This window comes from Protopterus annectens, chromosome 4.part0 (assembly GCF_019279795.1).
Source record: "Protopterus annectens isolate FY-2018-M chromosome 4.part0, PAN1.0, whole genome shotgun sequence".
Classification (NCBI taxonomy): Eukaryota; Metazoa; Chordata; order Ceratodontiformes; family Protopteridae; genus Protopterus; species Protopterus annectens.
The window spans coordinates 788099102-788121213 of NC_056733.1; the positions used below are offsets into that span (position 1 = coordinate 788099102).

General features: G+C 42.4%; 1 protein-coding gene across 1 annotated transcript in view; it reads left to right on the top strand.

Moving 5' to 3' along the window:
• The window catches only part of LOC122800343 (piwi-like protein 1), a 785589-nt gene that overhangs the window by 485703 nt on the left and 277774 nt on the right, over window positions 1–22112 (top strand). The window lies entirely within an intron of this gene.

Consider the following 22112-nt stretch of genomic DNA (forward strand, 5'->3'; position numbering starts at 1 on the left):
CATATTTAGACAAATTGCTCCTCACTGTCTCCACCAGGTATCAACTGCTTTCCGCATTGTACACCGTTCTAGGGCTAGCCGAGTTCTTAGGCATCTCAATAAATAAGAAGTCAAAACTATCACCCACTCAGGATATAGAAGTCATTGGAGCAAGACTAGACACCAAATCATGCATTGCTGCTCTTCGACTTCACAAATGGGAGAAGTTCAGATCACAACTACTCTTTCAAGACAAGGTTCCAGATCGCTCCTTCGGTCCATGGCATCAGCGATCACTTTAATTCCCCTGGTGAGGTACCACATGAGGTTGCTTCAGTGACTCATGGCATCACAGTGGTCAATGTTACCTCACTAAATTTCCCACCCAATCTGAATAACCAACCGATGCAAGCAGGATTTATATTGATGGATGAAGCCAGACGAGAAATTATTGAGCCACCCCTTTTCACCCCTCAGCGCAAGGCCATAGTGACCACTGACTCCCTGATTGGGGGGGGGGGGGCATTTTCAGGGAAAGACAATCCAAGGCACTTGGTCCCATTACAAGGCCAGTTTGCATATCAACGTCCTAGAACTGAGGGCAATGCTCCTAGTGTTGCAAGCATTCCAGTCTGCCCTCCCTTCAAGGACAATTGCAGTTCAGACAACATGTCAGTAGTCTGGTACATCAACAAAGGGGGGCAGATCTTACCCTCTGTCGGGAATCCCTAAGAGGTTGGCAATGGGTGATCGCTTCCAACTGCATTCTGATAGCAACTCACATTCTGGGGAACTCCACCGTGATTTTGGACAAAGTGAGCAGATGCATTCTTCTGCCTCACGAGTGGTCTGTCAATTATGATGTTGTGGCGAAGATCTTTCGTCAGTGGGGTCAGCCTTGCTATGATCTGTTTGCCTGTCTCGTAAACCACAAATATAGCAGCTACTTTGCACTAATCCCCCTTGGGGGAGTCCCCAAGGGATGCTCTTGTCCACGATTGGCCCCCGGGATGATTTTATGCCTTTCTGCCAATTCCTCTAATTCCCCAGTTCTTGAAGAAAGCCCAGCGGTTGCGAAACAGTGATTCTCATTGTACCTTATTGGCCCTGTAAAGTTTAATTTTCTTTTCTCTGGCTTCACGTAGTTCACCATTCATGGACTCTGGATCCAACTCCAGACCCGTTGTCCCATTCACAGGGCTTGGTCCATCCCAACCTACTAAATCTCAAGCTGACTGCTTGGTTTCTCCACTTCCAGTAATTGCCAGGCAAAGTAATTTATCTTCTCCAGTACAAAAACTGCTTCTGGCTTCTCATAAACCATCCATCAGAAAACTTTATTTTAGCAAACTGAAGAGGTTTGTGCTTTGGTCTGAACAGGGTATTGATCTCTTCAGCCTCTATCGATAAGGTCTTGGAATACTTATCCAAGCTATTCCAATTGGGAGCTTGTACTTCTACCATTAGAGTTCACTGCCATTTCAAGTTTCCATAATGGTTTCAATGACCTTTCCTTGGATGTCTCACCGCCTCTGCAGAACTTTTCTTAAGGGCACTTTACATTTGAAACTGCCTTTCTAGGAACCCATTGCACCTTGGAATTTAAAGTTGGTGTTAAAGTTTGGTCCATCAGTCTTTCGAACCAGCAGCCACCTGAGATATCAGATTTTTTTTATCTTGGAATATTCTATTCCTGGTAGCCATCATACCGGCCTGGAGAATCTCAGAATTGCAGGCTGTGTGCGTAAAACATAAGTGTATCATTTTTTTTGAGAGCGATTATCACTCAGAACTTATCCCTCTTTTCTCCCTAAAGTAGTATCAGATTCCAATATTAGTCAGCCCATAGATCTACCAGTTTTCTTCCAAAATTTCTCAAACCAGGGAGAATATTTTTTTGCATTTGTTAGATGTACATAGACAATTATGTCTTTATTTGGATAGAGCAAAATCTTTTAGAAAATAAGACTAATTGTTTCTAGCCTTTTCAGGCAATAGACTGGGCCAATCAGTTTCAAAAGTTACTCTGTGAAAATGGTTGAGGGATTGCCTCACTTTTATTTGAGCAAAAAAAGCTGGACTTGTCAACAAAAGTTAGGGCTCATTCTACCAGATCTGTTTCCATTTCAGTAGCTTTTCATTCCAGAGCTTCTATGGATGATGTGCAGCTGCAACTTATGCTAACCACCATATCTTTATCACTCATTACAAATTGGATACAGTCTCCAGGGGAAGAGCATCCTTTGGGCTCTATGGTGCTCAGGAATATCCTTCCCCAGGCCCTTCCAGGGCTTAAAGTAGCTGGGGACTTGGTCCCAACACTCAAGAATGAATGAAGATTGACATCGGATAAAGAAGTTATGTTCTTACCATAATGTTCCATCGGCGTTGTCGATCTTCATTCATTCTTGACATCCCACTCTTCTGCCCCCTCCAGAAGACTCCTGGAAGTTTGGAACTAGTCCTGGAGTCCTTGTAGGGTAGTTGCTCAAAGCTTTTATGATTTTCTACTGCATGGGCAAAACTTGATCTGAAGGGAAGAGGCAGTTCGGGTAGCCTTGGCTTGAGTTTCTGGCTGGTGCGAGCTTGATGCAACAGCCGAGTCGGTTCCGTGGGTCGGAGCCGAAACCTAACTGTCCAGAATGAATGAAGATAACACTAAGATCTGTCCCTACCAAGCCCCAACCTAAACTGTCAACACTCCTCCCTTATCTACCCCACATACAATCTCAATGCCACAAATGCAAGTTATTCTACTCTCTATACCTCTCTCCTAATGACTGATCTACTTCTTGTAAATAGTGCCTCTGAATTGTAATTACATATACTCTGTATTATATATACTTTGTATTACCTAGTTCACCACCTGTCTTACTGTTCCACTTACTTTTGTTAATTAAGCAGATTGATCTTACATTGTCAAGTTTATATCTTTTTCTTTATATTGTGTTAAATTGGAGCTTTTCTCCTTGGGTCTCCACTGAAAATGGGCCACAAACCCAGCTGTACTAACCCGGTTAACAAATGTCAGTAAATAAATCAACATAGATGGAATGTGGTAAGAATATAACTTTACCAACTTTCATGTAGGTGAGGGCACACTCGAATCCCTCCACAAAGATGCACCTTTGGCGATTTACTTTTAACTATTGAAATAGTTTGGTGGTGAACAACCAAAGCTCTCTTCCTGCAGGAGTTTGTTTTACTTGAGGCTAAGTGAGCACCTCCACATCCTGGGTGGTTCCCCTCCATATTTCCTTCTGGACCTGGTATCTTGGAGGGCCCGGAGAGAACCCGATGTAATGGAATCTGTTCCCAGCCTTGCCAACAATGTTTTGGTGCTTCCCAGAGTCGGACCTCACTAGATCAAAGATCTGTCTGTGGACACCAAGTATGGTTGTTGTGGCCACTAAAGACCCCCCTACCCAGCAGTGTCAGGCTTTGAAAATTTTAGGAAAGTGCACATACGCTTCAGCATGTGCGTTGAATTACCTTGCCCATTTGGCAAGATTATGGGGTACTGTCTCGGAAGTGCCAAAGGTTGTTGAAGACTAAGCAGTCCCTGAATTTCTAAAATACCTTTTAGGCTCTGTTGTAAATGCAGTCTATTTCTAATGTGTCCATGAGGCACTTGTCCATTGGAGCAGATGGACTGTCCTGTGCGGTGAACACTGGTATTGCTGTGAACCATCATTCTTGGATGCACTTCTGGAACTTTGCAGTCTGTTTCAAGATGTCCTATGCCAACACACAGTAAAAAGAGATGCTGCGTAGGAGCAAGTAGAATGGAAAGATGCATTCTGCTGTTAGTTTGCTTCTTTACTCCTCAAAAATCCTTTTCAAGTAACCAGAAGGTTAACTTTCCCAGTTAACAAATGTTAAAAGTAAATAAATTCTGTATATTGTAGCAACCTTTCCAGGATGTTCCTAGTGATGGTGCCCCCCCCCCCCAAAAAAAAAAACAAACAAACAAAAAAAAAAAAAGCAAGAGGAGGCAACTACAGTGGATGCCGCTTATGGGTCTGTGGCAGTCTGCAGAACCAGGGCTTTTGTGCAGCTTTCACTCTGAGGCCCTTTCAGTGCCCCTGAAGGTTGTCTTGCTGCTGCACTACGGAGGCAGTTTTAGGATATCTGGCTGTCCAACCAGTCCAAAGTCTGTCCAGTGCATCTGCTCTCGGTCCAGAGCTGGTCTTCACATCAATGTCTTGTAGATGAAGGTGGGCCTCCTAGAGTAGCTGGCCTTTCCAGACCTTTTTCCAAAGGTTGACATTGCCTTTCAGACTGACAATTCATTGATGGCATTGTATTTGAGCAAGCAAGGATGAACACTCTCTTATGTCCCGTGTTGAGAGGCCATGAGAAAATTTTGCAGCAGTGCATCTCCTTTCAGTGGTTTTTGTTTGCAGTGCACATCCTTGGAAGATCCAGCATCCTTGTGGTCAGTCTCAGCAGACACTTTTTGCCTCACATGTAGTCCCTAAATCCAGTGATAGCAGTGCAGTAGCTGAAAACTACCTGCTGCATCCTTTTTGCTTCCCCATGCATCACAAAATGCATGTTTCTATGCCTGATCCTTGCAGAGGGACAGTTAAGGGAAATTTATGCATGCTTAACCCCTGCTGTATGCCCAACCTTCAACTCCTTTGAAAAACTTTTTAAAAAGGCAGCCCGTTATAGAGTGACTGTCATCCTCATTGCTTCCTTCTGGCCTTGATAAGTTTGGTTTCCTTTCCTTTTGCCTCACCTTCACCCATCTTGGTTTCTGGATCTTCTTCCAAGTCTGATTTCTTGCCCTTTTGGCATACTTCACCCAAATCTTCACTCCCTCAAACTAACTGCATGATTCCCCCAATTTCATTGGTGGCCAGGGGTCCCCAAGCTCTGCAAGTTATCCTTCCCAGAAGCCTTCTACCATGAAGGTTTACACCAGTAAGTGGAAGAGGTTTTCAGTTTGGACATCTTTAAAGAGTTTGGAGCGCTCTTCATCTTTGGATGCTATCCTGGATTATTTATCTGACATTTTTAACCCCTGTCTCAGTTACTATACTGTTAAAAGTTAAGCACCATTTCTGGCTTTCAAATTGGTATGGGTAATATAGCTGTGGCAGCCCTTAAACTTTCCAAAGCTTTTCTGAGTGGCATATTTTTATTACACTTGCATAATTTGTGATCTGGTACCTCCTTGATACCTCAGTTTGCTTTTGCAAGTTCTCACCAGACCTACTTTTGAACGGGCCACCACAGTTTCCTTAAAGATTTTGACTTAGAAGGGAATCTTTTTAGTAGCTGTTACATCAGTAGAATGGGTGTCAGAACTTGAAGCACTATTGTCTGTTTCTCCGTATTTGGTTTTCCACAAGGATAGTATTACTGTAAGGGCCAACCCTTGCTTTCTCTGAGTCTTTCAATCAGCCCATTCATTTGCCTGTTTTCTTTCCAAATTACAGTAAGAAGGGAGAACATTTGTGCCATGTCATTTTCATTGATCATTTAAATTCTGTTTGGATAGAAACAAAAATTTCAGAAAATCTAACTAACTTTTTTTCATTTTCTAAAATGCGACTTGACAAGTCTGTTTCTAAATGACGCTATCCCGAATAGGTTTCTGATTGTATGTCCTTTGCGTACTTTTGCCTGTTAATTTTAAGGCAGTTTCCACTAGAGCAGTTGCTATTTCAGCTGCATTTTTTTGCTCTGGCTTCTGTTGATATTTGTGTGGCAACTGCTTGGTCTTGCTCTTTATTCCTGTGTCCTATTACAAATTGGACATCCAGTCTAGGTGAAAAGTTTTCTTTGGCTGTACCATTTTGCAGAATGTTCCCTCCTAGGGACTACCGTGAGTTACTGGTTGGAGGCTCTGTCCCACAGGTTGAGATGAAAGGAAAAGACAACTACAGCTTTGTAAGTTATGTAGTTACCATAATGCTAGATCTGTGTTGGCGTCCTTCCTTCTCCCTCCCACTTTGTCCTCTCCAAATTTTCACTGTTTGTGGCACTTAAGTAGCGGTGCAGGCTCTTGTCAAAGCTGTATGCGAAAGGGTCCTTTTTCTGCGCTGTATTTATTGCCTTTAAAAATTTCTCCCTTTGTCTGTTTTAGAGGCAACTGTGGAGCAGATTCAACCAGAGAGAAAGCAGGAAGCTATGTTTAGAGGAGATGGAGGTCCAGACTGAAATTCTGATGTTGCTGGTATCGAATCAGTCAGATCCGTTAACCTACAGATGGAGGATGATGGTAGGAAGCACTAATCTAGCATCGTGGTAAGTGCGTACCTATCATTTTCTGCTGTAACAGAGAAACTGGAAGGAACGGACTGAACTACTTGTATGAAAGTACAAATAAGAAACTGGAATGTTCCACAGCAGGATTTGTTAAATGGGTGCTTCATGTGTTTGCACCAAATCTGGCCATAAGAAAACAGCCAAGACCTATATTAGTAAAGATGCTGCCATACCAGTAGAATTACTCCTGAGAAGTGGCAGGAAGGAGAAGTATTAAACTGAGGACAGCAGAGTATCAGGGAATGTTAAAAGGCTGGTGTTAGAATCAAGTTGCTGAATCCATCAGAATATTTTTCCTAGAGAGTCTAAGACTTTTTTGTATGCAGAGCAAGCTAAGGGAGGAAGTAAGGTTACTCTAAGGGTGAGTCACCAAGCAGTAAGGGACTGCTGCTCATTTTGCTGCCAATAAAGCCCACAAAGACTTTACTTGTGATATCTTTTCTGTAGTTTCAGTGGAAACTGCTCGAGTGACAAAAAGGCAGAAGTTTACTAGAAGGATCAGGAGTACTTTGATCTTGAACCAGAGACTGGTGGTGGGAGATGGATAGGATGGATAAGATTATAAAGACCAGCAACAATGTGAAATTAGTGGGAATTAAACTGGCAATTAACTAAGTAATTAAACTGGCTTGAACTCCACAACTAATTAACATATTCACAACTAATCACAGCATGCAAACTTATTCATCATCCAGAAAAATGCCCTGCACTACGTAATTTATTACTGACTTACTGTCCAGCAAGGAATCTAGTCTGTAGTAACAAATTTTTATTACTTACACACAAGTGAAATGATGTTGCAGGAGTCACTGTGCTCCCAATACGTTGCTAAACTCTGGAATAGTATCCCCACACAAATAAAATTCTCTGACAAACTCGACCGTAACCACTGCTTAAGCAACATCTTAACTAGCCCTGGTCCTGCACATGCTCATCTCAAGGTTGAGACTTTGTGTTCACAGTACGATAGTTTCCAAATACTTTCTTTAAACAGAATACACTCAGCCTCTCATAGAAATGACAACATTTTTATACTTAACTGCTGCCTTTACAAGCCACTGAGTTCAAGTGGCCATATTCTTTTGTAACTTCCGCCTCTGTAATAGCTTAGAATGTGTAAATGTAACTACTGTTTGTATATAAATGTAATTAGAAATGTAACTATGCTGTGTTTAACTAGAACTTGGTGTAATGCAATGTAAACAAATGGGGCTTTTCTCCCTGGGCCTCCACTGAAAGTGGGTGTTACCCAGTTGGACTTCCCTGGTAAGCAAAGACAAATAGAATGTAAAGTATAAATCCCATTGGAATAAACATGTTAAATGCGGCTTTGCCAAGAAGTGGCAGAGACTGGAATTTTTATTGTGTTAATCTGGTGAGTGGACTGCAAAACATATCCACCACCTTGTTAAATATGTGGAAGGCTAGTGAATAGAATGGCAGTGTAACCCTACGTAAGACTGTCAGAGTAAAAATTTCCTGATGTAAATTTCATGTTATTTTGTAAAGCAGCTGTGTATAATGTGCAGTCAAGGGGGGTTTCTATGTTTTGGTGGAGGGGAGGCTTTGTTAATGATTACTGTATATTAAAGATAATGCAAGAAATATTTGTCAGTTTTAAGGTATCAAGGCATTATTTACACTTTAATATGGTAAGAAAGGCTCAATAGAGGCAATTTTATGTTGGACAGCTGGGTGGGGGATTGTAAGTATATTGATCATATTGTTTTAGTATTATGATAACTTCCTCGTTTTTTATAGAAAAAACTAAATGCATTTAGTCCAGTTAAAATCACATCTGATGTCAATTTTCATTTGTTCCTCAACACATGGGTTTGGACTTGACTCTGCTGAATTTTATAGCTCGTGGAGACCGAATTCTAGAGCTCCTCCCTTACCATAATGCTGTAGTCCCCCTCCATACCTCATATCTTGTTTGCCACCTTTGCATACTGAAGTGGTTGCTGTCAGCTATCGAGCGTTTAGGGAGTGATAAGTTTAGTGTCATAACTTTCTTTCTTATATATTATCTTTTATTACTTTAAATTTATTCTGAGCCTAACCTCTCTTATCTCTGCGTTTTTGTGCATCTTCATACCCTTGTTTTATTTCTTGACATTTCTCCTACTGTTAAGGTTGTTGGTAATTTATTTTCTACTTTTTATTTAAAAAAAAAAAAAAAAAAAAAAAAAAAGAAAATGCCTTATTGTCCTTGTTAGCGTACAGGTATAATGGCTGAAAAACCTTAGATTTTCAAAAAATGTTGAGTGTGGGCCCAATCTTTTGTCTGCCCACAATTCTTGTCTATTGTTTGGGTCCTGCATATTTATAAGTCCCTTACAAAATATACAGATGTTTTAACCCATAGGGCTTTGACCTACAGAAAAAAATCCTGATTTTGAAGCAACTTCTTACTACAATTTTCTCAGTCACTGGCTGGAGCTCATCCCTTCAAGGCAGGCCAGAGAGCACCTAGAAAATGACTACCACAACTTTCTGGATCCTCCACTGCTTTCGATCCGACCAAAGAGCCAGCCCAGAAAATCTTAAAATGTTATGATCTGAAGACCAAATCCTCAGATTAGACTGTTTCAGATGCAAGGTCTGCATCATCAGATCTTGTTCTTTCAGAGCCAGAGATCCTTTGGACCTGGTCCCCCTCTCTGTTTCCATCTCCCTGTTTAGAGGCATGCCGCCATTCTAGGTCCCCTTCACTGGCCTCCTCTTCCCATTCTTCTAGAAGCCTTGCAGAGGCAGATGTAGATAGAATGATTGTTGGCACAGATACAGATATTTCATCTGGCTCCTACCTCCATCTCTCTCCTTCTCTTATCCATCCTTTGGCGTTGGAGCCCTTAGATCCAAGCCTTTCGGGTCCGTCTGTATTGCATCTGAATATTGTTGTATCTTTGGTTCTGATGCTTTTTCCTGAGTGGACCAGCTTTGATTGTGTTGGAGCCAAAGCATTGTTGGTTCCGAGGTGCTAGAGTCTACTCCAAAGCTGTTGGAGCCATCTTTTCCCCTCAGGGCCTTGGCACTGGACAGCTCTTCTCTGACTTCTGCCTCTGGCAGGCTAACGTCGGGTCAGAGAGAGCCGATGTTATGGAAGTACGATTTCTGGGCTCTGTCAGCTTTTCTCCCTCAGACAGTTTGCCTTTGAGGTGGTAGAGTATTCTCTTGAGTACAGATGATTCCACCCCCTTTGGATCTGCAGTCTGGTTCTCCTATGTCTTTGTGCCTTCACCCTCATTACTCTTCTCCATAGGGACAGCCATACCCAAGTCTCGAAGCTACCCAGCAGGTTGTCCTTATATCTACTGATACTTCTCCAGAGCATCTCACTGTAGAAGTCCCTAGGAAGAGAAAGTGCAAGAGGAGGCAATTTGACTCCCCTCAGGAGTCAATCACAGAAGATGCCGATTTTGATGAAAAGGAAGGATACCCAGTATTGCCACCTGATGATGTCTCCTTTGGAGACATTTTGGACATACATACGCAAAGGGGTGGTTGATCTGCCGATCCATCTCAAGAAGAATATATATTCCTGGAAGCATTTGGGTCTGGCCCATCTACTTCCTGGTTGACTCCACCCACTGATGAATTAATTTATTTGATCTCTTGGCAGGCATGAAAGGAATCTGATTCTTTTGAGCCAGTCCTAAGAGACCAGATAGGATCCTGGCACCAACAAAGGGAAGAGAGTTCTGGAGCAAAAGAGTACCAGTAGATGCCTTAGTTGTAGCGACAGCCACAAAGAAAGAACTCTCAGAACAGAGAGTCTAGGGTGGTGGACAGATTTGGGAAGCATGTTTTAGACTTCAGTGACTTTCACACTTAGATTGCTGAATTATTTGGCACACTTCATCTGACTTTAGAGGGATTTGATTAACAAACTCTTCAAATCCTTCCAAGGAGCAACAACTGCTCAGACAGACTTCTGTTGCCTCACAGTTGGCTACCGTACAGTCTATTGCGAATTCATCCATGAGGCTTATTTCACATGCAGCTTGAAGGTACCTCAGGGGTGTCTGGTTCAGCCATTTCCATTATGAGACATGCTTGGATGAGTCTTTATTTTTGTGGAACCCTTCGTCTTCCTAGGTCAGTGCACCCTTTGACAAAAGTTTTGTTTAGCCTTAAAGTTGGGGATCCTTTCCAGGTGTGAGCAAGATGGTAAGACCATGTCTGCAGTGGGCATATGGTTTTCAACTCAAGAACTTTCTCTAGTAATCAGCAAGGTGATCGAAAAATGTTTTTCAGAAATCCTTTCCATGATCCACATGGAGGTGGATCCCGCAGAGGGGGGAATTCTAATGGAAGACTCCTCCCAGATGACAGAGGAGCCCTGCAGGCCAGGGGTCCAGAGATTCCTTCTCTGGCAACCTACCCATGCTTCTGAAAGGAAGGATGCCTGTCCACCTCTGGAGGCAGTTGGGGGTCATCAAATCCTGCAACAGAGAGCTGGCTAGAAATTGCAAAAGATAATGGGTGCAGAGGATTATTTCAAGGTTATTTAATTCTCTTTTCACTATCTCCTCTGTCAAAAGCAAACAGAATTCCAGGTTTTCCACCCTGTTGGAGGAAAGCAGCAGTTTTAGAAGTAAGTCATACAGCAAGTCCCCCCAGATGAGAAAAAAATCTATAACTTTAGCGCCAAAGAAAACTGGAGCCTGGATACAAAGTATACAAAGTTTTGGATGGTTGTGGTTCAGTACATTTTCCCTTTCCTTCAAAAGGACGACTGGATGTGCTCAATAGATCTTAAGGATGCATACTGTCACATAAAAATGAACAGGTGATCCAGGAGATACCTACCTTTCTGGCTGGGAGCCAGACATTACCAGTTCAGAGGACTGCCCTTTGGCCTCAACACAGCCCTCAGGGTGGTCACTAAATGCAGAGCAGTAGTAGTAACTCGAGATTGCACAGATTCAGTGTCTCCTTACCTGGATGACTGCCTTATAACCGCTCCGATCAGGCATTTACTGATCAGAGCAAGAGGTTATGTACTCCAGTTGTGCTCTCACCTAGGCATTAATGTCGTTCGTCTGGTCAGGATAAAACAAACATCTGTGGGTTCTGTTAAAGCAGCTTTATTATGTACAAACACATCAGGATTGAGGCTTAATAACTTTAACTTGGATAAACTTGTAAACTAGCTATCACACTCGTACATGCTCACACTTTGGCTGCACACTCAAAATGGCACTGAAGCTAGCATGTGCTTGCTATTTATATGCACATGCTCACTTTGGAAAAACTTAAAGGTACAACACACACTGAGTCATGCACTGACATGCAGTTGATTCAAATAATTCTTTGACATGCAGTTATGCAGAACTAAATACATATAGACAATTATGTCCAGGTTGCTGTGTATTTCACATGAAGTCTGGAAATATGGCCAAATGATGTGACACAGAAATTAGAACTAGGTCTAGCAACTGGGACCGGTCTCTGCTGAATGTTCCACTTTGGGGACATGGGGAACATAATCAGGAATGGAAGTAAAGGTTCTGCAACAGGGGCATTGTTTGGGTTTAGATTGCTCTGGCATCTAGAGTCTTTATTACAGGAACAATGCTACGATATAGATTGTGATACAGGAAGATGTGATTTTCTCTTGTACTCCACACCTTCAGATTCCATGAAGTAGTTCCTCTGCTCTGCACATATACCTGTTACTTGACCTATCCGATTGAAACTTTTCGCCGTTTGTATCCTCATAGGTTCTACTCCTTTCAATCTACAAAGAAATCTTCTCAATTTATCATAGCTGGACTTCTGGAAAGAACACTTTCTGAAGAGTTGGGCTTTGATTGTTCTGTTCTTTGCTTTAAGCCTCAGCAAACAGGAACTGATGGGCAAGGTTCTGGTTTGTGTAGATTGAAGTCTCTGAGCAGGCGAGCCAAGTATATCATCATGGGGTATGTTTCTGAGATTGAGTAAATTTAAAAAGACTTCAGTATAATGCTCTTCTGTAGTAATTGCTTTGCACTCTGTACTGCATGTTCGGCTAGTCCGTTTGACTGTCTGTATTCTGGACTACTAGTAATTATGTACAAAGTCCCATTCTTTGGCAAATTCTGAAACTGACTGGTAAATTGGGTAGCATAGTCAGAAATATGTTTGTGTGGGCTACTGTCATCTGAGAAATGACATTTCAACTTGGTGGTAGCAGTGGACATTAGGTAGTAAATCTATCTCAAACCAGTTCGAATAAGGGTCTTACCAACACAAAGTAATGCTGATTGTTCCACTCACATGCATCAGTAGCTACTGTTGACCAAGGTAGTTCAGGAACTTGACTTGGGTGAAGTGGTTCTTTTTGCAAATGCAGTTTAGTACTATTGCATACTGAACAAGAAAAGTACCTTATCAATATCTTTTGCTAGACATTCCAAAATACTAGTCCTCGCACCCTTTCGGTAGATTCGGAACCTGGGTAACCACAATACAAAATCTGGATATATTCACATTGTAAGGAAGCAAGAACAACAGTTTTAGGACCTTTGAAAATAATGCCATCTTCCATCAACTTCTTGTGTCTAAGGAAAATAAGTTTGCACTTCAGATGGTACACTAGATTGCTTTGATGGCTATCCGATATTAAGTGGTCGAGATTTTGCAAAACTGAATCAGTCTTTTGTATATCTCTCAGCTCATCAAGTCTCTCAGTAGAAAAATTGCACACTTGCATGACATCAAAGTCAAAATTCTCTTCATTAAGCCGTTCTGTTGTATTTCTGGGCAATCTGGATAAGGAATCAGACAGGTAAAGAAGTTTGCCTTTTGTATAGACCATTTTGAAACTGGACTTCTGCAACCTGTGCATCCTTCTTTGTAATTTCTCTGGAGCTGAATGCATAAGCTTTTTTAAAATTGGTGACTAGAGGTTGGTGATCAGTTTCAAGCTGAATAGCTTGACCATAAATATAGTCATGAGACTTTGAACATGCAAATACTATTGCCAAATGTTCTCTCAGTTTGAGCATATTACAATTTCAGTTTGGGTATGAATTCTAGATGCGTAGCCTACTGGTTTGACGTCTTGAATAACTGTGCCAAGACCAAATGTTGATGCAACACAGAAAAGTGTTGCTGGTTTATTGAGACAGTATCTTAATGTAGGTGGGGTGGCAATTTTCTGCTTAAGATCTTCAAATGCTGTCTGGTACTGTTCCAACCAAGACCATATAACATTTTTGTGCATCAGCTCTCTCATAGGTGCTGTCAACTCACTGAAGTCTGGTATAAACTTGCCTGAATAGTTGTCCATACCAAGAAAGTGTTGTAGAGCCTGAACATTATCCAGTGCTGGCATCTCTAGAATGGCTGCTTGTTTGGATGGGTCTGGTCATATCTAACTTCTGGTAGTCTGTATTTGTACTTTAGAGGATTGAGCTTTCAAGTTCATTTCACGTGCTCTGTCTATAACTTTCATAAGGTTTCTGTCCTGCTCTGCTTCACCATTGCCTCCAACCAATAAATCATCTACTGTTATGGCCGAAGGATAACCTGAAAAAATTTGCTCCGTTGCATGCTGAAAGACTCCACTTGCAGAATTTATTCCAAATGGCATTCTGCAGAATCTGTATCTTCCAAATGGGGTATTGAAAGTAGTTACAATGAAGATTCTGTATCGAGCATCACTTGCTAAAATGAATTTTTTGCATCAAGGACAGAAAAAAAACAGTGGCATTCAGTTTTAGGGCTGCAACTTCCTCGACTGTACCCATAGGATGATGCAGGCTCTTTAATGCTTTGTTCATATCTCTTGGGTCAGTGTATATTCTGATTTCGTCTGAGCCTTTTTTGTGTGCTGCTACCATGGATGACACCCATTCAGTAGGTTCTGCAACTGGACAAATTATACCTTGTTGCACCATTTTATCCAACTAAGCTTTGACTTTATTCTGCATAGTTGTCAGAACTTTTCTTGCTGGTCTGACCACTGGACTGACCTCTGGCTCTAACTTCATAGAGTACATAACTGGAAGTTTGCCTAACTTGTCATCGAAAACATCAACATTCTCTGAGAAAATAACATCAGTAAAACGAACCGAGACATGCGCTGATATGATTAACTACTTTGAGAATAAATTGGCTTTGCTTTACCAAACGGTTGTGTCTTTCGGCTTTTCCCGGTTAGGGGTCGCCACAGCGGAACTCCGGTCCGCTAATGATTGGCAGTTGATTTTTATGCACTGAGTTGCCAGCCCTGACGCACAACCTTCAACGAAGGAACGCCCATTCACGCATGTCTCCACGCAGAAGACACTTTAGCTGAGAGTCGAACCAGGCTTTACCAAACTGTGACCCAATAATGACTGCAGAGGTCTTCGGACTACATAGAATAGCAAGCTGTAGCAGTTCCTAGCCAAATAACATGTAAGTACTGCTGAGCCTTCGGTTTGAATTTCTTCACCTCCATAAGCAAGTTTTGCACAACTGACCACATTAAGTTGCTCACCAGCTTTCATCTTAGCAAATGTGTGGTGACATAACATTAAACTGACTCAGTGTCTGCTTACCATTAATCTGGACAGTACAAAACATTCTTTGCCAGCAAATTTACTGCATCAACCTTTTCACCATTTACTGATGCAGCATCTACGTAGAAAGTAGGGTTACAGTTTTCTAAATGATCAACTTGCTTTAAGTGACTCTTCTTTATAACTGTGGGAGGTTTACTTGATTTGCAAAGCTTTTGAAAATGGTTCCATTTGTTACTCTTGTGGCATTGCTGACCAATTGCTAAGCACTTTTCTCTTTTGGACTCATGATTGGCACTACAGTTGTGATGGTCAACTATAAAGCTTGATTTGGGTTTTGCTGACTCACCCTTGTACTGCACTAAGCATGTCCTTATCACTGAACTAGTCTTGGAACTTGCTGGAAAACTATGGGTTTTACCTGCCACACTTGCAGGGGTTACAGCTGCCATGTGCTTAGGCCTTCTGTAGCCACATGTTGCATGCTGTCTACATTTGCTCTGGAGCTTGTTGAAACCATACTCGTCACTTGCAAGCTTACTTGTGTGTCTTTCTGTAACTTCATGGATTTGACAAGTCTGTATGGCTTTGCTTAATGTTAAGTCACTTGTCACGAAGCAAAGTCTTTCTCGCTGCAGCACTATTAATACCACACACAAGCCTATCCTTTGTTTTTTGTTTTAAATCACTAAACCTACACATTTTAGCTTTGTTTCTGAAGTCAGTAATATAAGCCACAAAAGTTCCTCCTGGTTTTTGATCTCTTGTATAAAACAAATGCCCCTCATGTGACATTTGTCTGGGGGTTGCACATTTCTCTGAATTTGCATTTCAAACATTCAGGACCTTCTCTTGAATTCAGCCTGTACAAAAATGACTTTTCCCCTTCATGTACTGCTGGTGCATGCACAAATGAAACCTCTTTCAGTGGCCTCTGACCCAGCTATGTTTAGCAAAATGAATGCCCTGATGCATGCATCTTTGTCAGAATAAGCTGCTTATATAAAAAGGTTGTACTGTTGCTCAAATATTCTCCAGTTTTCTGCAACAGTCTGAAATACAAGTGCATCTGGTCTGCGAAATGCCTTAACACATACCATTGAAGGTGCTTGCACGTAAGCATGAACACGCATACATATGCCAGTACTTGTAACTATGCCCAATAGCACAAGCTGCCTCTGAATAACTGAACTTTGTGAAATAAGTCTCTTGGGAACAAGAATACTCTTAAACACTCCTGCAAGAAATTAACTGTTATCAGTGTAAGAAACATTTCAAAACAGGTGCACTGTTCGAACAGACTGGGCAGAAGAAGCTCAGAGTAAAAACATTTTGAAGTAACTGCACTTTGCAAGCAAACGGTACACAGCGCACTGAAATTTTTCCAAAATGGGTGTACTTTGCTAAATGACACTCTGCGAATAGAAACACCCAGCTTAAGAAACTTTATGAAATGGCTGTATTTTGATTGCACTTTATGAAATAGTTGCACTTTGCACACAAACTCTTCGGAGTAAATGCACAGTGATAAACCTACACTTTAAGCACCTTTTACGCACTTTGAGATACTTGGAATAACTAGATGTGAAGTTGTTCTGTCTTGCCGTTCATTCTTACAGATGGGTTTGGAGCTGATCCTCTGCTCCGAGTCTGCCTTCTACAAAGCTTGAGGTCTTCAGATAGCTCTAGCCCAAGTCCTTATCCCATGATGCACCTTGTTATCTCAGATCTAGTTTACCGCTGTAATAGATCAGAGGTTCCTTGCTTAGCTCGGGCTGATAGTTTTTCTTATTCTATTATTTAGCTAGTAGTGTTCTTTCTCTATTAGAGTTAATTTTAATTCTTATAGCTTTTATAGCTTAGTAGTGATATTCCCTTTCACTTTGGTGTGCCTTTCATTATTATAGCTTTTGGCCTTTGTTTCTATTAGGCCTGTTATATTTAGAGTAGTTTAAATAAGTAGTTAGTGTGTTTGTGTGCTTTTGAACAGTGACAGTTTAGCCACAGTATTCAGTATTGTATATAGCTTATTTAGAGTGGTTTGATTAGTGTGTTTTCATAGTGACAGTTTAGTCACAGCATATTTATCCCATAGTTGTTTAGGGCTTATTTAACTACTTTTGGGTGTGTCTAGTCCTTTTACAGTTATCTAGTTTTTTTTCTAGATACTGACTAGGATAGATAAGCATCCCAAGGCAGGCTTTAAAAAGTGTCCAAAATGTGGACAGAAAATGTCTATAACAGATAGCCATGTAAATTGCATGTATTGTCTTGGAGCCCTGCACCTACAGAAAAGCTGCGCCATTCCTTTTCTAGAGTTCTTCAGGAGAGAAAGAGAAAGCTTATAGATAGAGGACTGCTGAAACAGTCTTTTCAGGAAGGTTTGAGTGACCAGGATAAGTCTAGTAAGTCTTCAAAGTCTTCTAAGGCTTTTACTTCTTTGGAAGTTAAATCCAAGAAACCATCGACGTCTGCTCCACAGCCCTTTGGGCCGGTCTCCAGTCCTGGAACCAGTATCCGAGGTACTAAAATCTCCAATACTTCAGTCAGTGCCTCCTTCCATTCATTCATCTCTGTCCTCTTATCAGCCTTTCCGATTTGGATGTGGATCATGTGGTGCAGAAGTTGCTATAGGCTCTGGCATTTGCAAAATTTTTTATCTACTCCGACCCAAGCGGTTTCGGAACTGAAGACTATCTTGCCTTCAAATTCATTTCCTCCAATCTATACTGGTCCTTCTGAGTCTGAGGTGTTGGACCTGATTATTGAGCCTTTGGAACCTACGTCTGTTCCAGTGCCATCGGTTCAGTGTACTCTGACTTCCTTGGCGCTGATCGAGGAGTCTAGAAGCAGACCCTCTCCGGTCTGGTTCGGGGAGGATAGTCGGACTGACTTGTCAGTTTCCACTTTGCCTTTCGGGGCTTCAGTTCAGATGAGCTTGGCTCCTACCTCTGTTTTGGAGCCCACTGTCCCAGTGCTGAGGGGATTGATGGTTTCATCGGATCCAGCGGTCCCTTCTCATTGGAGCAGAGGTGCCTTTGAAGCCATGAGGAGAGTGATGTCTCCCAAAACATCTACAACTTCAAGTCCAACTTCCTCCTCCCCAAAAGTGCCTGTGTCCACGTCTGCCTCACCGATCCTGTTGAAGCGTAGAGACCCTGAGCCTCAGGAAGCCCCACTGGGTGGCCCCTGCTCTTCCGAGACTTCACCAGACATTCCCACTGATGAGGTTCCCAGGAAGAGAATTTGCAAGAGGAAGCATCTGGAGTCCCTGCAGGAGTCCTTCACATCAAACTTAGATGAATCAGAAGGGTCCCCACGGTCCCACTCGGAAGATATCTCATTTGCTGAGATATTAGAAATCCTTAGGCAGAGGGGTGGCTGGCAGTTCACCAGCCCTACTGAAGATGAGTCTGTTCTCCTGAAGGCTTTCGGGTCTCAACCATCCACCTCTTGGGTGTCTCCGCCCTTCAATGAGCTCGTGGAGCTGGTCTCTCAAAGGGCATGGGAGTCTCTGGACACTATGGAGCCTGTCCCTAGGAGGCCCAATAAATTTATTTCCGCCCCCCAGGAAAAGTCTTTTCTTACCAAAGGAGTGCCAGTTGATGCCACGGCGGCGGCAGCCACCAAAAAGGAGATGTCTAAAACTTCTTCCTCTATCCATCCTCCTAAAAAGGATTCTAGGATCATGGATAGATATGGGAAGCGCATGTACAGTTCAGCGACTTTTGCCTTGCGTTCACTGAACTATCTCACTCATTTTATGAGACCGCAAAGAGATCCTAAAAGAGCTTGGAGATGCTCTTCAGGGTACAGTAGCTGCTGGAGCTTCTGACAGTCTCCTCACAGCTTGTTACCTTCAATTCCATAGTGAACTCATCCATGTGTCTCATTTCATATGCAGCTGATGGAACGAGTAGGGCAACGGGTACAGGAATTGCTCTCGGGAGACGTTCCTGGATGCACTTGTGTTCCTTCGTGGAGCCCTTTGTCACCTTTGTCAACACCCCTTTTGATGGCTTGTCCCTCTTCGGGCCCAAAGTTAAGGAAACTTTGATCAGGTGTGAGCAGGAAGGAAAGACTGCTGTTTGAGTCTGTTTTTCCACTCCTACCAGACCTTAGTCCGAGGGTCAAAAGAGAGATAAGATGTGGTTCCGAAAAGCCCAAGGAGCCTTTCTGGACAGACGTGGTGAACCCCCCTCCATGGCAGAGGAGGGTCAATAATGGAAGATGCTGCCCTTGGCAGAGGGGGTCTGCAAAACCAGGGTGACAAAGACCAATTTTTTGGGAAGCCCTACCAGTGCTCCTGAAAGGAGGACAGACTGTCCTGCTCTGGAGGCAGTCGGGGGGTCGCTTATCTTTGTATCCAAATGCCTGGCTCAAAATAAACCAACTGTGTACAAAGTATAGTTTCCAGAGTATATTTCGTTCCTTTCGCCACTTCCCCTCCATTGACAACAGAAATCCACGTTCCACCCAGTTACAGGGAACAAGCAACAGTAGGAGGTCCAAACGTTGCCAAGAAAGTCATCCAACCAGTCCCAGCAGACCAGACAGGATCAGCAACTTACTCAAGACTTTTTAGTTCCAAAAAAGACGGGATTGAAGACCTATTTTGGACCTCAGCAGACTAAACAGATCTGTCAAGAAAGAAAAGTTCAGGATGGTCATGCTTTAGTCAATACTTCTCTTAGGGAAAGACAATTGGATGTGCTCGATAGATTTACAGGATGCGTACTACCATATAAAAATGGCCAGACCATCCAGGGGATAATCTGCGCTTCTGGCTGGGAGCCAGTCATTGCCTGTTTTTAGCCCTGCCCTTTGGTCTCACTACAGCCCCCAGAGTGTTCACCAAATGTATGGCAGTGGTCATGGCTCACCTGAGGCATTTAGAATTCCAGGTGTTTCCGTACTTAGACAATTGGCTCATCGCCACCACCAGGCATCAGCTAATAGAAGCCAGGGACACCACTCTTACTCTCTGCAATCATCTGGGCATTACAGTAAATTCAGCAAAATCTGCCTTGTCACCATCGCAGCATATAGTTTTTATCGGAGCAGAATTGGACACCACCACCGCCACTTTGAGATTTCCAGCAGAAAGTTTTACTACCATAGCAGCAGGTCCATAATATCATATCCAAGGACAAGGCTCCAGCATCAGACGTGCTAAAATTGTTAGGCATGATAGCAGCTGCAATACTAGCGATACCACTGGGTCACATGCACATGCGGATCCTGCAATGGCTGTTATTCACTCAGTGGTCTTACAAAGAGCTTCCAGTGTCTCATCTCATAATAACAATCTCATGCAAAAAGTATCTTCAGTGGTGGTTGATTTCTCCATGTAACGATAGGTCGTCCTTTTATTCTACCCTCACCAGCGGCCACAGTGACCACGGACGTGTCCCTGATAGGGTAGTGCATTTTCAGGGAAGAGCAGCCCAAGGCACATGGACTGAACAGGGAACACATCTGCATATTAATATCTTGGAGGTGAGAGTGGTACTTTTGGCGTTACAGTACTTCTAGGACTCTTCCTCTGGGAACAATTGCGATTCAGATATACATATCTGTGGTCTGGTACTTGAACAAACAAGGAAGAACCAGGTCCTATCCCCTTTGTCGCGAGGCCATGAGAGTATGGCAGTGGGCTACATCCATCCAGCACTTGGTTAGCAACGCACATCCCGTAGAAATCCAACGTGATAGCAGACAAACTGAGCAGTGCAATTTTGTTGCCTACCGAGTGGTCCCTCAAGAAAGAGATAGTGGAGAGAATTTTCCGCAGGTGGGGCCAGCCTTGCTGCGACCTTTTTGCCAACCACATGAACACAAAATGCAGAAGCTACTATGCCCTGATTCCCACTCTGGGAGAAACCCCAAGGGATGCACTCGTACACTATTGGCCTCCACGTCTCCTGTATGCTTTCCCACCAATTCCCTTGATACCCAAAGTATTGCAGAAAACAAAAGCCCTGGGAAGGGCCATTCTAAAAGCCCCTGATTGGCCTCGTCAGATTTGGTTCCCCTTCCTTCGACTTCATCTCTTGGAAGAGCCTTGGATTCTGGACCCAGTTGCAGACCACCTCATGCATTCGTCAGGAGCTCTTCATCACTCTCTTCAGTCCCAGAAATTGATAACTTGGCTGCTCCAATTCACAACATAGCCAGGTTCCATAACCTCTCAAACGAAACGCAACATATATTTATATCTTCTCATAAGTGTTTGACAAGGAAGCTGTACCTTAGCAAATGGAGAAGATTTTCTATATGGGTTTCTCAAAATAATAGTGATCTGTACCAAGCCCTTATTTCCTCCATATTAGAGTTTTTGACCATGCTTTTCAATAAAGGAGTGGCAGCAGCAACAGTTCAGGTACATCTTGCCACTATCTCTAATTTTCACTTTGGCTTTGAAGGATTAAACATAATGTCACACAAACTGTCCAAAGCCTTTCTCAAAGGGACCTTTCATCTCAGACCACCTGAAAGAAAATAGTATTGTCTCCATTTAAACTGTTAGCATGATTATTAACTTGAATAAGAAGCTGCAAGAATGATATGAAATATAAAGGGTTAATTTAGAAATAGTATAAAATGCTGAAAAATAGGAAGTAGTAAGTGTGCTGGCATAGCTTAGATATTGGCATCCATGTAAAGGAGTATGTTATTGAGAAACAAAGTCTAAACGTAACTGCGCAGATGGCAGCTGGAAGGACATCAACAAAGTCAAGAGATGTAACTTCAAGTTTCAGTTAGTGCTGGACCACCACATTTCAGATAATGCAAGACTGAGTTTCCATAGATCATCAAACTACAAAGAACCAAGGTCAAGGGAACAAAGGAAAACTGTTATACAAAGAAATAACTGTTATACATCAGTCTCTGAGAAAAAAATATCAGACTTTTTGGTATAAATGAGTGCAACAGTAAACAAACTTTGAGAATTTGCCATACAGAGCTGACAGCATCTGTGTTGCATGCTTGTAGATCCGAAAGTAAAATGTAATAGTAAAAAATGCGTATTAACTGAAGCAGTGTCTTGGTGTATTGTACTTAGTACAATACAGTAATGACTAGTTGATCACAATAAGTAGTTAAATATACTTTGGCATGCTTGCATGCAAATGCAAGTAACCGCAAGAAACCAATGAGAAGACGTCCTATAATTTTTCAGTGGTGAGCCACAGTTGACGGACCGAATAGTTTCTTATTGTGACTACAGCTTCTTTTTTATTTTATTCAGTTAGTACTTTCAGTTCCAGTGCAAACGTTTGCCGCCTCCTTATTAAGCACAGTATCCAGTAGCAGAACAGTGCATCTCTGTAAGTTCCACAGGTCCTGTACATTCAC